General features: G+C 40.8%; 1 long non-coding RNA gene across 1 annotated transcript; it reads right to left on the bottom strand.

The window, feature by feature from the left end:
- Positions 1 to 667: 667 nt before the first annotated feature.
- On the bottom strand, positions 668 to 3,578 carry LOC131912701 (uncharacterized). The gene is made up of 2 exons (XR_009379687.1): positions 3,230 to 3,578; positions 668 to 954 (listed from the first exon to the last, which is right to left on the bottom strand). It is a non-coding gene; the product is annotated as an uncharacterized LOC131912701 (long non-coding RNA).
- Between the last annotated feature and the right edge of the window lie 4,921 nt (positions 3,579 to 8,499).

Raw genomic sequence — 8,499 nt, 5'->3', positions numbered from 1 at the left:
ACACATCATTCAGTTTGACAACTTACAAGTTGCACTAACAGTTAAGAAATTACCATATCAATAAAACCTTTCTAGGATTTTATCTTCATGGAGAAGAGACTAGAGGTGGGTAGGATGCTAGGCAGAATTTGCTGGCTTTTCTTGTGCTGTGAGCCACTGTTTTACAGTCTCTGTCTTCTCACAATGTCCCTCCTCTTCTGATATTTGTATGAATTATGAAAGGCCTGGGCTTCCTTTTTTAAAGGCATATGCCTTGCTTAAAGTGTGAAAAACAGAAATACTATTTTATGAGCCAAACCATGGGTAAAGCTAGGATACCAGGTCTTCATCTCTTATCTCTGCTTCTCTTTGACTGTTACTTTCTTGCTCCCATGTGACAGACAGTTATTCACCACTTAGCTAGAAAATTCACCTGTCCCCAGGTTCATGACTCCATAGGGAAAAGTTTTACCCTACTACTAGAGAGTGAAGAAATGCAGCATCCTAACTGACCCACTGTGGTCCCATGTGACCACCCCAGTGGCAATCTTTGTAGCACAATACCCAGTCTAAAATTATATATCTACCTCTATGGACACAATGCTAATTCGCTGTGATGACAAGCCCCACCAGAACTACATGCTTGGACTGAAGAAGGGAAAGGAGACATGGAGACCAGAGGAAGGAATTCAGTACGCATAAAAATAGCAAACATTTATTATCCTAACAATGTGCAAAATCCCCAGTTGTAAAATGTAGATTATTTTCAAAAAGTCTTAGGCAGGGCCTCATGTTGTACATTCAAGTTCCTAGATGATGCCAGGGAGCACTGCCTGTGTAAATGATATCTTGCACATAATTATCTAATGTGGTAGATGCTCTAAAGCTTGGGGTCCCCACAGGGATGGAACACAATCTCACATGCTTCTTTGAGTGTGGTGCCTCCTCGGGGCCAGCTGTCTTCCCGTCACAACACTGAAATAGAAGAGGTGTTGTGTGTCAGGATCGAGACATATTGGCAGAACTCTGATAAAAGCACTTTACAATTTCATATCACCTTTCATTCCAAAGTGTCCCAGAAGCTGTATCCATTCAGCACCACAGAAAGAAGATAGAAGTGGCCAACTCTGAGGGTGAAGGAGGTGGCAAGAGATGGAGTGGGGTGTGTGTGTGTGTGTGTGTGTGTGGAGGAATATGTGAGCCAAGGACAGGGAGACATTTCTTTGTTAAAGGCAACACACCACATACTATAGGAAGGGGAGGAAGGTCAGGGAAGGACACGAATTAAATTCTTATTGCTTGTAATGGAAGAACAATAGTGTCTAGGCTAATGCTCAGACTCATTTCCATAATACTACCCCTCAAGGGTCCTTATGGGGGCACAGAGAAAAATAAAGGAAAATTAAAAACAGCTAATAAGGCTAAAATTATCAGGAAATCTACTGAGTCTGGCCTAGGAACTTAGGCTTATGCAGGGCATGTTAGGTTTGCCCTTCAGTGATGACATCTTAATACTTAAAAGGCAACTTTCTGTAATCTGTTATTTGTATTTGTTAGTATGGGAAATAGCTCTTTTTTTTAGCTTTTCAGATTAAGTATTACACAGTGCAAGTGTCTGGGCTAATTTAACTTAATGTACCCCATGACAGTGTGGCAAGTCTCTACATGTCTTCATTGGGAAAAGTCACCATACAGCCGAGTTTGAGAAATGGAGATTTTGTTTGTTGGTTGGTTGGTTTTGTTTGGTTTATGAAACAAGTTCTCACTACGTTGCTCTGGCTGTCCTGGAACTCACTATGTAGACCAAGCTGACCTCAAACTCACAGATAACCACTTGCCTCTGTTTTCCAAGTGCTGGAATTAAGGCGTGTGCTACTACACCTGACTGAGAAATAAAGATTTTTTTTTTAATGGCACATTTGCCTTAAAGAGAAATTCACTTTTTAATAGTGCTATTTCTCATTTGTTATTAAGGAGTCCTGAGGGGCTTCCAGGACTGGGAAGGAACACCATTGCACTTCTGACTACTGTGACCATAGTGGGTTAATAAATGAAGATCCACAGTCCCTACAAGATCCCTTCAAAGAGAATGGCACACAGACACCCAACAGGAAAGGACATAGCAGATTGAAAGGGAAAGGAGAAAAATTCTTCTGTTGTTTCATATTTCACATTGGTTCAAATGAACTCCTCTACTAATCTACTATGTGAAACATTTTAGTGTATCTCTTATTTATGATCATTCACAAAACTTCAACTTACTGAGGACAAAGAAAAAAGGGGTTGTTAGACCAGCAATGCATTTGTTCACTGTCTATGGTCTCTCTGGCTTGCCTTTGAGACAAGGTGGTGAAACCTGCCCTGGTGACCAGACAACTGTGGTCATTCCATCAGGGGAACAGACTTCTAATCAGTGTTAGATCTAGCTCCATCAAAAGAAAATCAGGCTGCTCAGAAATCCTGGAGAAGTTATTTTTTTTCATTACCTATATTCCACCCTTCCATTCAATAATTCATAACTTGGATTGTTGTTTCCATGCCTTCCACCATCATTACAGGCTCCCACAAAGTCCTGGCCCAAACCCTATTTTTATAAATCCTGGAAAGTGGCTGATGCCTTTGGTTATCTCTTAGGATTCTGTCAGTTCCACAGACAGAGACGGTGCTGCTGGGCTCACCCAGAAGAAGGTGGTGGTGAAGTGTGGGCTTCAGATAAGGATTTACACTCCGTGGCCAGCTCCAGAACGATTACAGATAGGAGGTGGGCAGGGAGAACGGCACTCACTAAAATCAGTCAATGAAATCAATCAAACACATGATTGCAATTTTTCTGGTTTGCTTTGCACTTGACAACAGGACAAAATTAAAACTGCACATATACTCTGTGTAGTGGGTAGCTAGCTGTTCTAGCTATGACCTTGAAGCACCACCCCTAATGAGATAGCAGGTAGCTGTTACGCCTGCCTGTGACCTTGAAGTACATGCCCCTTGGGCGTGGCCAAGACTTGGGACACTTAAGACCTGGGATGCACGTATGCAGAACTCTCTTAGCTCCCTCATCCTTTTGGATGCTGGAGACAGACCAGGCGAAAGAACAGCATGGGGCTGTGCCTTCCAGGACCCTGTAATAATTCCTCTGTTCTGTATAGTGAGTTTTCCTTCTCTAATAAATTCCTTTGCCCTTCAAGCAGACTCTGTGGATTGCTAGCAATATTTGGCTCATTAACTTTGTAAATAAAAACAATTATACCAGCCTAGAGGGAAAGGCTCCAAGTTACGTGAAATCTTTTTAGACTGTCCATCATCTTTGTCAGATTCATCACTTGGCTTATTTGCTGAGCATCCATCTGCTTCCTTGAAGATTTAAACTGATGTCAACCACACCCATACTCATGAGCACTTACTCCATCTAGGTACAGTTCTAAAAATTGGGGATTGGTGGTACTCAAGATAACACCTCTGCCTCTTGAAGCTTATCGCCTAACAGTATTAAAATGGTTAGACTCCATTGTCAACTTGATGGGATTTAGAATCTCCATGGCAACAGACCTCTGGGAGTAATCTATGAGAGTGTTTCAGTGCAAGTTTAACTGAGAAAAGAATAGCTGCTCTGAGTGTGGGCAGGACCATCCCATGGACTGAGGGTCTCTGAATGAATTTAAAAGAGAAAGGAAGTTTAGTACCAGCACTTATCCTTACTGTGGCTACAGTGTGATAAGTTGCCCCACGCTCCTCCCACTGTGATGCCCCTGCGATGATGGAATCACCCTCAATCTGTGAGCCAACATGAACTTCCCCTTCCTTAAGTTGCCCTGTGTCAGGTATTAGGTCACATGAATGAGAAAGGTAATAACACAAACATGGTCCAGCTGAGCAACAGTAAGGCAGTTGTCCAAAAATGGACTTCTGAAACTAGATCAGTCTTATGAGACCCCAGGGCATGGAGGAGACTCATAATCATCTGCTGCATAGTAGGCCAAGAATGCTTGCTACATAGTAGGCCAAGAATGCTGCTTATGAACACTCACTTATTCACAGGAAATGCTATACTTAACATAAGAGATGTCTAGTCACCTTTAAGTTCTCTGTTTCTGTGGTCTCTGAGGCCACTATCATAAAAAACACTCTACTTCAGATAATAAAACATTCCCAGAGCTCAGATGGACAGTACCAGAGTAATTCCACTTGATGACATGGCCACCCATTAAGTTGTCTCTAAAGCACAGAGCACATTGCCTGATCCTTTAAGGAAACAAATAAGCAAACAAAATCCAGCTGAAACATGGCACCTGGCAGGAAAAGTAGCGGCTCAAAATCCCCAAGACCAAGTTCTCAGCACAAAGTAGGTTTATTTAACCAGAGGGACAGATGGCAGGGAATAAGAGACAACCACAGGAGATAGAAGATGAGAGAGAAGGGAAAGGGAACAAGAAAGAGGGGAAAAGGGTATCTGTCCCAAGGGACAAAGGACTGCCTCTGGATAGAGAAGAGACAGACATAGCACATAGGAAGATGATGGTTTATAAAGGTACAGGGGAAACCCTCTGTTAGGATGAGATGTTTAATTTTAATTGAGTATGTTAATTAGGTGAGCAAAAGGGGCTTTTGATTGCTTTACTTTAATACTTTGATAGCTGGACCTTGGTAGTCAGCCTCAGGAGGAGGGATTATCCAAATAAGAAAATAGACCCCAGGGACTTGCTTCAGGAAGTGGCATACTTCTTCCAAAAATGTCACACATCCTAATCCTTCCCAAACAGTTCCACCAACTGGGACCAAGTATTCAACATATAAACCTATTGGGGCCACTCTCCTTTAAACCACCACAGCACCCATTTTTAGATTGGCCTGGAATGGGATTCAGAATGTGGCAGACACATTCTGTATAAAGAAATAAACTCAAGTTATGTACACTTGCGATGGAAATGTTGATGGAAAGGTGACTGGAGAAGACCTCTGTAGAAGTTGAAGTTTCAGGAATGCCTTGAAGGATCTCAAGTTGTGTAAAGGCAAAAGACAACAGTTCTCTAAGTGGACTTAAGGCCTGCTCAACAAGAAGGAAACTATGCCTGGTACTAGAAAACTAGCTAAGTACTCAGTGAAACCATGGCTTTTGGAGGAGCGTCTACAACCACTAATTTACTAAACCAGCAGAATCCCTAACAACATTCTATAAACAATTGTCTTTACACCCATAGACAAGTGCAGTCTTTGTCCTTTACCAAGGACATTTTTCTTTACAACAGAGACTACAGAAATCTACAATCAATCAAAATGCAGAGTTGTAGAACCCAGTTCCAATGGATACATCTACAAAACGCTCCCACACATAAGGGTTAGGGAATGTTAGAAGAGGGTGTAGAAAGATTGTAAGAGCCAGGGAGAACAGGAAATCTGTTGTGAGGTTGTGTCTCCTAGAAACATCAAAAGCTACACCCATGAAGTCTCATGAATGTGACTGCCCAACTGTGAGCTGAACAAGGAGGACACCAATGAAAATGCCAAACAGCATAATGAAAAAAAAAAATCTCATGAACCTCAACCATACACAACGAACTACAGACAACCAAGTAAAGCTAAGAGCAGGAGAGGTGATTCTCCCCAGGGAAAAAGACATCTATTGGTTGTCCAGTGCCAATCAGCCCCAAAATCAGGTCATACATAGGGATATATATATATGTGTGTGTGTGTGTGTGTGTGTGTGTGTGTGTATACACAAATACATACATGCATGTAATAGTAGTTAGTGAAAAAAGGGGCCATGACTTTAAAGGAGATCAGGGAGGGGTGTATGGGAGGGTTTGAAGGGAGGAAAGGGAAGGGGAAACATTGTAATTAAATTACAATCTCAAAAATAAACAAAAAAGAATTAGTAAAACAATTCTAATAGTATCATATGATTTAGGCCAGTTTTTCATTTGCAAATAAGGATAAAAAATAAATTATAGGTTTGCTGTTGTAACTAAACCTGGTTTGTTTGAAGTGTCTTACACATTGTTATATGGTGAGTGCACAATAAATATGATAGCTAACAGATAAGGCTGAGGGAACTGGAGCAGACAAATGCAGAAGTGGAGGGATAACTGACTGCACAGTCCACTGAGCGGGGGAGTACCTGACGACATTGTTTGGGGTGGGTAACAAAATACAAAGTAATAATGTCATCATTATATAAGAAGTACTTCAAATGTTTGAAGTAAGGGTGCACATAATGTAAAATCATAATTAAATTGTCTTTCATGTTTACCAATTTTAAGACAATATTTCTAAAGTGGCTTTAGAGTATATCATTGTTCAACGATTTTGAATCCAAACGCTACTAAAAATATTAGCTATTGTTGGCAAAGTATGCACTGCGCATAACACTGTGGTATATATGTACCTTTTGCTTTAAACCTTAGCAAAAAAAAAAATCTCTGAATCCCATACAATTGACATAAAGGGAGAAAAGAATGAAGCCCAGAGAGGTTAAGAGCCACATAAGGAAAGTGAAGAGCTGTGGAATGCTGAAGCCAGCACACTTACGGACCTCATAGATCTATCGGCATTGTTCCTTTTTAGGGTTACCACACTCTCACCTTTGACTCTTGTTGGACTGCTGTCCTCTCAAAATAAAGCATCTTGAGTTAAGGATTGAACATCAGGCCCTAGATTCTAGACAACCACCTGGTGAGTGAGTAAATAAGTGCCTGTCCAGCTCACTGAAAGCTGGTTAGGGTCGATTCTAGAAGACAAGCATAGAGTTCTCATCTTCGTACTGAGTAGTGCAGTTAGAACAGGTTTCAGACTTTCTTCTGGTCTGATTAATAACGTATTACACCCTTAAACTGGAAGCTAAGCAAGCATTTAAATTTGTGTGCCTTGTATTTGCCCATTAGGAAAAAAAATATGCTTCTCAGAAGTCAATTTGCATTTTTCTGGACCAAATAAGCTAACTATCTACTTTTTGGATAATATTTTCCATTAAAAGGGAAAAATTATTATGTAGAGTTGAACTATATTTAGAGTCCCTTGAGGTCTAGCTGACCCAGACTCGTCGTGGCCCCCTTCAAGGAAAGTTTGAAGTACAAAACAAAGGTAGAAACATGGAACAAAATTAATAACTGAATTAAAAGGACAATCAATAAGGCTGAAAAGACTAGAAACACTCCAGATGATTCCAGCGGGTTTTCGTCCAGCTGACTGATGTTGATTGTCTGGCCTCACACTAGCGTGCCAAGAGCAGAATATATTGTCATTCGGCTGATATGTGGAAACTGATACTATCTATTACCCAGCACTGTAGGTAATCCTAAATGACTTGTCATTTAAAATAGGAAAGACCATAAGGCAATTTGATTTTTTCCAGGAGATTTACAACCCAAATAGCCCTTTTCTTTGGTTCAGCACACACAATAGGAGGCTTAAGATAGTTCGTAATGGTAAGAAGTACATTTAAAAAAAAAAATACCCAGCCTAGGACAATAAAATTGTCAAGAATAATCCACGTAGATAAATATTCAGTGTCAGGACAGGGGTTGTGTGATTGCCAAAGATATTATTTCTGCATCTTCCGTATTCTGTGTAATTGTAGTAAGCAGCTGATTCACGTGTGAGGTCTGACTGCTGGGTTCTGACTGTTTCGAAGTCCCGTTACCACTCTTGTCCTCACCTGGGTAAGCTAGGAAAAGTCCGGAAGGTGAGCTGGTGCATACAGACTGCACAATCCCTGGTCCATGGGTAAGGCCCCTCCCCTGCTCCCATCTCCTAACTACAGTAAAACATGAACAAGATTACTTTTCCACCTTCTCAGGGTATTTACGGACCTGCCTCAGCTACCTTATGCTCTGCAGAAAGCCTCATCATGTAAATAAAAAGCCACCGTCCCTTCTTGTCATAAGGGATGTCAACAGCCAACTTAGGGAAGGGTTCCTCTACCTCTGTGACATACATACAGCTGTGAGGCATATGTGTGTGTGTATTTGTATGTTTATAAACTTAAAAGTACACATTGAACCATGAAGTTTAAAAAAGAAAGCACATGAACTGAATAGAGTATAAAAGATACTGATGAACCTTATCAACATATACTATCTCTCCTTCTCCCAAGCTCACTCTGTCTGTCTGTGTGTGTGTGTGTGTGTGTGTGTGTGTGTGCACTGTAACTTAAGCCCAGAGCTCTGGGCAGACAAAACAAGCATGCTACCATTGAGCTACATCCCCAACTTCCCAAGATATTTTTCAAAAATAATTTTATTTCAACTTACGGTATAGATTAAAATGCTGCTACTCTCAAATAACTTTTAACTTGTAAATGTACAGTACAAATAACCAATGGATAGGATAAGAAGACCTTTATCAGATTATATGATGAAAATTAAAAATTCCCCCAACAGCTGTTTGTCAAGCATTGTTCTGAACTGGACTCCTAGGAGAATGGCAACTTCCTTCATCCTCATGACAGCCTATTCAGGGAACTCTTGCAGGGTCCCATTTTACAGATGGAGAAACTAAACTAAAGCATAAAGGAGTGAAGTGAAG

This window comes from Peromyscus eremicus, chromosome 6, assembly GCF_949786415.1.
Source record: "Peromyscus eremicus chromosome 6, PerEre_H2_v1, whole genome shotgun sequence".
Classification (NCBI taxonomy): domain Eukaryota; kingdom Metazoa; phylum Chordata; class Mammalia; order Rodentia; family Cricetidae; genus Peromyscus; species Peromyscus eremicus.
This window is presented reverse-complemented; position numbering and strand designations above follow the sequence as displayed.